Here is an 8958-nt window from a genome sequence, read left to right on the forward strand (position 1 = left end):
GCTATCTCTTTTGATAGCCGGGCACCATCAGCTTTCTTCACCACATTTGCTTATTCACCCGCTTTGTCTTCAGCGGTTGTGTCAGGAAGGTGAGCATTATAGAATGCCAATTTACTAGAAGAAAGTATTCTTGTGTTGAGGGAGTACTTGAGTGGAGGCCCAATCACAGACACACCCTTTTTGATACAACAAAGCAGTTGATTCATTCATTGCTCGCTCATGGACATCTAGGTTGTTACTACATTGCTGTCATTAAGGCAGAGGTTCAGTAGAAACATTGATAAGCACGATGTGTTCTGAATCTACATGATAGAGTTTTCTCATGGTGGGAGATTTGGGACAAAGAATGTGTGTGCTTATACATTTTAGTAGCTATTTCAGAGTTTATTTTCTTGAACTGATACTTCAGATTCACATAAGGATCCACTCAACTCTGAACTGATACTTCAGATTCACATAAGCATCCACTCAAATTGAGGATGAAGAAACTCACAGAGATACGAGATTGTTCACTTCATAACGTGCATCATTGTTTCACAAGTAAATAAAAAGTGCAATTATTTCTGGAGTGACCAAATTGGTTCTAGTCCATGGACTCACACAGATTGGAATACACAATTATAATTCTGTGGATTGTGCCAAATACCTATCCAATGTTAGTGACCAGAATGCACCATGGGAACCTTCCTGTAATCGCACTTGATGGTATTGCTTTTTTTAAAAAAAATTTACAGACTATTGTTTTTGTTGACTTGTGTCAATTTTCCCTTTGTAGATACAAAATGTCCCAAACACTTTTTAAATAATGCTATTGGAATTCATTTCTCTAGTGTTGATAATGACTGATACTTTTTCTTTTGGGAAAGATGATGATAACAGAATGCCAGGAAGAACTGTACCCCACCAAATTTGACAACTTGGGAAAAAATAGATGACTTTCTGGAAACACACTGCCCATCTAAAGTAACCTGGACTGAGTTAGAAGATCTTAACAGACTCTTGACATAAAGAAGAAATTGATTACATCATTAAATCCCCCTCTCCCCCAAAAGTCCACTGGTAAAAGAGTTGTAAAGCCATTACCAGACTCAATTTTAGAACACTTTCTTTTTCCTTGTATTTATTGTTATTAATATAATTATTATTTTTTAAATTGAGGCAAAAAATGTACCCAGTTCAACAACTTCTACATATATAATTCAGTGTCATTGATTAGACTATTCGTGTGGTAAAACCATTATTGATGTTCTTTTCCACATTATTCCACTACCATTAACCTAAACTCAATGTCCCCTAAGCAAAAACTGGTCCTCCTTCACCCATGGTAACCTTTGGTCAATTTTGGTTTCTTTCTTTACTTTTTTAGATAGCAGTTTTCTTGATATAAAATTCACATATCATACACTTCCATAGTTAAGCTGCTTTAAAAAATAATTTCATATACATCATCACAATTGGTTATACTGCTCCCTTCCTGCTTCCGTATTCATTATTTGCTTCCCAGCTCCCCTCACACTCCCCATCCCAAGTCCCCTCTGTGATAAACCCTTGCATCAGGTATTGTCTCTATGCATCCACTCCTTCTGTGCTTCCTAAATTGGGAAATGTAACAGAAAGAAGAAAAACAATGACAATATACAGATACAAATAAAAGGTAAAAGATAAAAGACTACCAACAATATTAAAATATCTAGAGAAGAAATTTCTGTCATGGAACAAGGGAGAAATATTTAAACCTAGAGCAAATTTAGGTTGAGTCAAGAGGTAGGTCAACTGACCAAGTTTCATATTATAGTGTGGATTGATCCACCATAATCAAGCTTATAATCATCTCTGTCTAATAGTAAGGTTGTTTGAGTCCCTTGCCTGTGAATTCATGGGGTCTATCAGAGGCTTAATCTGACTAGACAGTCTGCAGGTAGATTTTGGGCTCCCACTGGGCTTCCATAGCCTTCTACAAATAGGGTGTTCACAATTTGAGCTCTGATACTTTTTCCTTCATTATATTTTGTTAATGTCATCTTTGGATCACACAGGCTGGTGTGCTTCTTGGATGTAGACTTAGTTGATGCTTCACTTAGATGGCTGCTTGTTTGAATATAAACCTTTAAGACCCCAAACATCTTAAAGGCTTGAAGATAAACAAGCGGCCATTTAGCTGAGAAGCAACAAAGTCCACATGGAAGATGTACACCAGCCTGTGCAATCATGAGGTGTCAATGGGATCAGGTATCCGGCATCAAAGACCCAGAACAAAAAAATAATATCAATGTTAATGAGGGGGAGTGCGGAGTGGTAACCCAAAGCCCATCTGTAGATAATTGGATATCCCATTACAGAAGGATCACAAGGAAGAGAAGAGCCAGTCAGGGTGCAGTATAGCACTGTTGAAACATATAACTTTATTCTAGTTCTTTAATGGCCCCCTTCCCACTATCATGACCCTAATTCTACCTTACAAATCCAGCTAGACCAGAGCATGTACACAGGTACAGATAAGAGCTGGAAACACAGGGAATCTAGGACAGATAAACCCCTCAGGACCAATAATGAGAGTAGTGATACCAGGTGGGTAAGGGAAAGGTGGGGTGAGAAAGGGGGAACCGATCACAATGATCTACATATAACCCCCTCTCTGGGGGATGGACAGCAGAAAAGTGGGTGAAGGGAGACATTGGTCAGTGTAAGACATGAAAAAGTATATATAAATGGTCAAGGGTTCATGGGGGAGGGAGGGCGGGGGAGAGGGGCATGAGGAGCTGATACCAAGGGCTCAAGTAGAAAGAAAATGTTTTGAAAATGATGATGGCAGCACATGTATAATGTTCTTGCCACAATGGATGGATGTATGGATTGTGATAAGAGCTGTACGAGCTCCCTATAAAATGATTGAGAAAATAAAAGACCCCAGGCACTATTCCAATTGATAGTCGGGCACATTCTGCTCTCGTCATCACACTTCGCTGTAGCACCCTTATCTTCATTGATCTCTTCAAGAAGGGGAGTACTGAGCAGGGCCGTGATGTAAGAACTAACTGTTCTTGGATTGGGGTTAGAATTAACTGCCTGACCACGGGTTATGAATGACTATAGTTTACTTTAGTGGTCATATTATGACAAAAACAGAAACAAAAAACCAGCAAGAAAAACAATTAAACAACCCTCCCAAACAAACAAGCATACACACACAAAAGAAAACAATGTCAATTATGCCCCTAGGTATAAGGCGATTGAATTGATAACATCAGTAATTGATCCAATGGCAAACAATTTAAGGTACTGTTGATCTGCAGAGTTTCTGTGAGTGCCGTCCACCTCCGAGCTGCAATCCATGAGTTGCTGCCTTGTACAGTTCTTCATTGGTTGAGCTCTCTTTACACTGAGCATGGGGGTTGGTGTTAGGGGAAACTTTCCTGTAACATTCCTTACAAGGCAGACTCTCGCCTGTCAGATTTGAGTCAGCATCGATTCTATGGCAGTGAGTTTTGTTTGTTTGTTTTTTTGGTTAGGTTCCCTGTAACTAATTTTTAGCATTCCTGCCCAATGTGAGGTTGCTCCTCCCCATTTACCCACCACACCCACCAACAAATATCAGTGCCTGCTCTGAAAAGGAGATGCTCCCCTCCGCTGGTCTTAACTTGATTTTCCAGTAAGATTCTCCTCTCATTCCTGTGGAGGGCCTTGCTCCCTTTTTTTTTAAAATGGCCTTTGCTTTCTTCATGTATAATGTTCTTGATTTCATTCCGCAGCTTAGAAGGTCTTCTGTTATTAGTATTTAATGGCACAAAATATATTCTTGAAATGCAGATGGGATACATTCAAGGCAGCATTTTGGCTCTCGGGGACTTGTTTTCATTTTCTTCAGTTGGAATCTGAACTTGCAAATGAGCAATTGATGATCTCTTTCACTGTCAGCCCCTGGCGTGGTTTTAGCTTCTGATAATGAGCTTCTCCATCATCTCTTTCCACAGATGCATTCCATTTCACCTCTGCATATTGCATCTGGAGAAGTCCATGTGTATTGTGTTGTTGAAAAGTGGTGTTTGTCATAAATAAGTCACTGGTTTCACAAAATTTTATCATTCGACCTCCACCTTCATTTCTACCACCAAGACCATATTTTCCAACTACCCTTCCTTCCTCTGTTTCCAACATTTGCATTCCAGTCTCTACTATCAGTGCATCTTGATTGCAAATTCGAGCAATCTCAAACTGAAGACATTGGTAGAATTCATCAACTTCTCCATCACTAGCTTTGGTGGTTGGTGCATAAATTTGGAGAATAATTTATTGATTGAATTCCCCCGAATGCAGATAGATATTATCGTATCACAGACTTCATTGTACTTCAGGCTAGATCTTGAAATGACCTTTTTGACATTGAATGCAATGCCATTTCCCTTGCTTGTGTCATTCTCAGCTTAGTAAACATCGTCTCTTCTATCAACATGGCCTACACCCAACCATTTCAGCCCATGAATGCCCAGAATGTAATCTTTTACTTGTTCCATTTAGTTTTCTACAACTAACAATTTCCCTAGATCATACTTCATGCATCCTATGTTTCAGTCAGTGCTTGATGGTTGGAGCTGTTTGAGTCATGCCCCATTAGCAAATGAAGGTCCTGCAGGCTTTACCCCCACCGGCTTCGCTCCAGACATCTCAGTATGATTGCCTCTACTTTGAGGAGGTGGCTCTTCTTAAGTCATATTTTGAGTGTCTTCTGGCCGGAGTAGGGGAGGCAGAGTGGAGACCCAAAGTTCATTTGTAGGCACCTGGACATCCCCTTACAGGAGGGTATCGGGGAGGAGATGAGCCATTCAGGGTGCAGTGTAGCAACGATGAAAAATACAACTTTCCTCTAGTTCCTAAATGCCTCCCCCCTGTCCCCCACTATCATGATCTCAATTCTCCCTTGCAAGTCTGGCTGGACCAGAGGATGCACACTGGTACAGATAGGAACCAGAAACACAGGGAATCCAGGACAGATGATCCCTTCAGGACCAGTGGTGTGAGTGGCCATACTGGGAGGGTCGAGGGAGGGTTGGTTGGAACGGGGGAACTGATCACAAGGATCTACATGTGACCTCCTCCCTGGGGGATGGACACCCTGTGTTGCTGAGAGGTACTTTTGAGATGGTAGCTTTGAATTAGAAAGAAAAATAGACACATAAAAAAGGCAGGAGAAGCAAAGAGGCACGTGACTCGGTAAGGACCTGAAGACACGCTGTGAGTAGCTGCGAATGGGTCTCCTATTTACAGTCCCCTCGCTGATACTTGGACACGTTCTCGAAATCATGGATAAGTGTTCAGAAATTCCTAGCCACAGCTGACACCTCCAAACCACTAAACTGTTTATGAAGCACGCTCATCAATTTCTCTTTCTTTTGTTCTCAGAGTAAAAGCTGGGCCATCAATAGACTTACAAGCACTTTGTATGTATTACTCATCAGACAAGTTTTTAGCTGGGAGAGAACATAGCACTAAAGACAAGCGTGATTTGTCCTCTCTGAATTCCCCCAGGCAGCATTTGGGTCTGGAGGTGTAATGGTTATACCTTGGGCCATGATCCCTCATGGTTGGCAGTTTGAAGCCAGCAGTAACTCCATGGGGGAAAGACCAGGATTTATACTCTAGTAAACAATTAAACTCTTGGAAACACACAGGGGGTCATGATGAGTCATCATTGGCTCGGTGGCAGCCAGGGGTATTTTGGAGTTATAGGGGACATGGGGATGAGGAGTAGAAAAGAGAAACCAGGTCCTGGCTGTATTGCCCGATTAAGCCAACCCTGAAGAGTCACGGTCAGTTACTCTTACCACTCACAAAGGCAGTATTTTCATTTTGTTCTATAATGTTTTCATTCAGTGCAACAAAGGTTTTATATTTTCATAAAGAGCCCTACATTTTCTAATTTTCAAAACACATTTGCTTTTAAATATTTGAAACGGAACGTGTTATTCTTTTGCCCCACTAGAAATGGATTTAAAATGCTGATCCTACAGAATCCATTTTACAAATTTTAGGAGACCGGAGCCCTGGTGGTAAGAGATTATGTGTCAGGCTGTGATACACATGGTCAGCAGTTCAAAACCACCAGCAGTTCATCGAGAGAAAGACTGGGTGTTCTACCCCCATAAACAATGACAATCTCAGAAACCCACCGGGAGTTTCTATGGGTCAACACTGACTGGATGGCAGTGAGTTTGACATCTAAAATATACTCATTATAGGTGTTTGATTTTACAATATAAGTCTGGTCAAATTTAGGAACTAGGAAGCTTGCCTTCGTGACGTCGGACAGTGCAAGATATGACAAAATAATAATTTATACATTATCAAGGGTTCATGAGGGAGGGGGGAGGGGGAGAGAGGGGGAAAATGAGCTGATGCCAGGGGCTTAAGTAGAGAGCAAATGTTTTGAGAATGAAGAGGGCAATGAATGTACAAGTGTGCTTTACACAATTGATGTGGTATGGATTGTGATAAGAGTTGTATGAGCCCCTAATAAAATGATTTTAAAAAAAAGTAAGCTTGCCTTCAAGTTTCTGCTTAGGTGATAACAGTGCGACCTCAAGACAGCATTCTATCTCTTCAACTTGACGTGTCCTTGCAGGTTTCTGACTTGCTTTTGTCCCACCATGAAATTCAGCTTGTTTTCAAAGCACCAGCCAAAGGTCAGTATTTATCTGCTCAGATGTCATCCACTAATTTCTGATTTGAACAAGTCAGCCTTCCTCCTTTTGCCTTTGCTTGTTCTTCTTAGGGATTTAAAACCCAAGACATTTTAGGATCATCATCTTTCACCTTCCCTCCTTAATGAGAGGCAATCATTCCTTTCTTTCAACTTGTATGGCACTGTTACCTGTCATGCTTCCTAATAGAGCTGTGTACTAGATAATTATGCTTTTAGACACTATATTTGTTAAGGTAAAGAGTCTGGATTTACCTCATTTTTATTTCCATCAATTCAACAAATCTTGGTTTATCAGCTATTATGGGCTAACGACTATTGTAAGCATGATGAATAAATAATGCCAGTTGATGAAAGTGGTGAAAAAATAGCAAGGTATAAGAGGTAGTATTTAGACCTGGATAGGGAGTGAGTTGTAATTTTAAGTAAGTTGTTTCAGGAAAGATCTCTCTGTTGATCTCTGTAAGAGCCACAACAGTGGAAAGTGTTTAATCAATGTTTGTCGGATAATTAATAATTAAGTGAGCTTCTTGATGAGAGGGAGAGTAGGGAGAGAGAGGAGAGAGAGAGCACTCAATTTGAGTCAGAAGTTTACGAGGACCAGAAAAACAGGTTTTTCTTAAGTTCTGAAAACCATTTTAATTCTGTCATGGTCACAAGGTAAGGCCTTAACGAATTGACCCTAGAGATTTCACATCCAGGTAAATCCAAATATAATGATCAGATCCATACTAGGCAATCAATAAACCTTGAGAAAATCACATAATTGTTTGGATCACCTACCATAAGTTCTTCTAAAGTTCCGTTTCTTTTGCATATTCCTACTGGATGTTGTCACATTCAACCAAAGAAGATATAGGTATTTTGGATCTCATATTTATAATAAAGTATATATCAACTTTACTGTTACTTTGGATAATTGAGCATTATTAAACATTTTATTAACTTCAGTATTCATATAAATTGAGGAAAATAGATGATACATAGAGCAATATTATGGGACTAAACCTAAGTAATCAAATGTTTATGCTTACTTTATAGTCTACATAGTCTACAACTGGCATCAGAACTCATATCATTTTGTAATTGACAAGCAAGATTTCTTAGCCAACATTCTTCAACTCTCCATTGATAATCGAAAGATTCTTTACAGTAATTAATTGACCGTTCTACAAAATCGCCACACCCAAATTCCGTCAGGATGGACTCATCAGTGCATTTGCTGTCAAGATTCCTCGGGTGAATGCAAACGTGCATGCTCAGCTACTGCATTTTGCATTCCTATTGTCTGCACTATGTCCATGAAGACCACGTATGCTCCACTGTTGAAATGTAAAGGCAAAGCCAAAGCTCTGTAGGTGAATTCAATCTTTTGGGGTTTTCTAATTTTCCAGAACTCCATGAACAACTTTTTAGGGTTTTCTTGCTTATTTATCTGATGATCCTGATGGGGAATGCCCTCATTATGCTCCTCATCTCCCAGGCCCAGAGCCTTCAGGCCCCCATGTACCTGTTCCTCCAGAACTTGTCAGTGGTGGAAGTGAGTTTCAGTGCGGTCATTATCCCTGAGATGCTGGCGGTGCTCTCCACGGAGCAGGCGACCGTTTCTGTCGCTGCCTGTTGTGCGCAGATGTATTTCATTCTTCTGTTTGGCGGGACTGAATGCTTTCTCCTGGGGGCAATGGCCTATGACCGGTTTGCGGCCATCTGTCAGCCTCTGAGCTACCCGATGCTTAGGACCAAAAGGGTTTTTATGACACTAGTTCTATCTTCATGGGCCTTAGGTTCCATGGTGGCCACTGTGCAAAGCCATGGGGGTTTAGCTTTTCTTTCTGTGGCCCCATGAAATTGATCGTCTTTCGTGTGAGACCCCTGCAGTGCTAGCGCTTGCATGCGGAGACACCTTCGTGTTTGAGATTGATGTGTTCATGGCACCATTCCAGCTGTTAGGGGTTTCGCGCTGATCATCGTCCTACGCCCGAATTCTCCTTGCCGTCCTGAAGAGGCCATCTACGGCAGGGAGGCCGAAGGCCTGTTCCACCTGTGCGTCTCATCTCACCTCGGTGACTCTGTTTTATGGCGCAGCCAGTATGACTTCTATACGGCCGAAACCCAGCTACTCAGCAGACACCAAGAAACTCATGCCACTGACTTACTCGCTGCTCCCCCGCTGCTGAAGCCACTCACCTACAGCTTGCGAAACAGTGAGGCGAAGAGCCCTGGGGAAATTATGGCGGAGAAAAGTGGTTTCCTACGCAGTCTGA

At 41.3% G+C, this 8958-nt stretch overlaps 1 pseudogene; it reads left to right on the forward strand.

Annotated features, from left to right (window-relative positions):
* The first annotated feature begins 8024 nt into the window (after positions 1–8024).
* On the forward strand, positions 8025–8958 carry LOC101642217 (annotated as a pseudogene).

Source organism: Echinops telfairi, unplaced genomic scaffold, assembly GCF_000313985.2.
Source record: "Echinops telfairi isolate 266 unplaced genomic scaffold, ASM31398v2 ScPeMD7_60;HRSCAF=208, whole genome shotgun sequence".
NCBI lineage: Eukaryota > Metazoa > Chordata > Mammalia > Afrosoricida > Tenrecidae > Echinops > Echinops telfairi.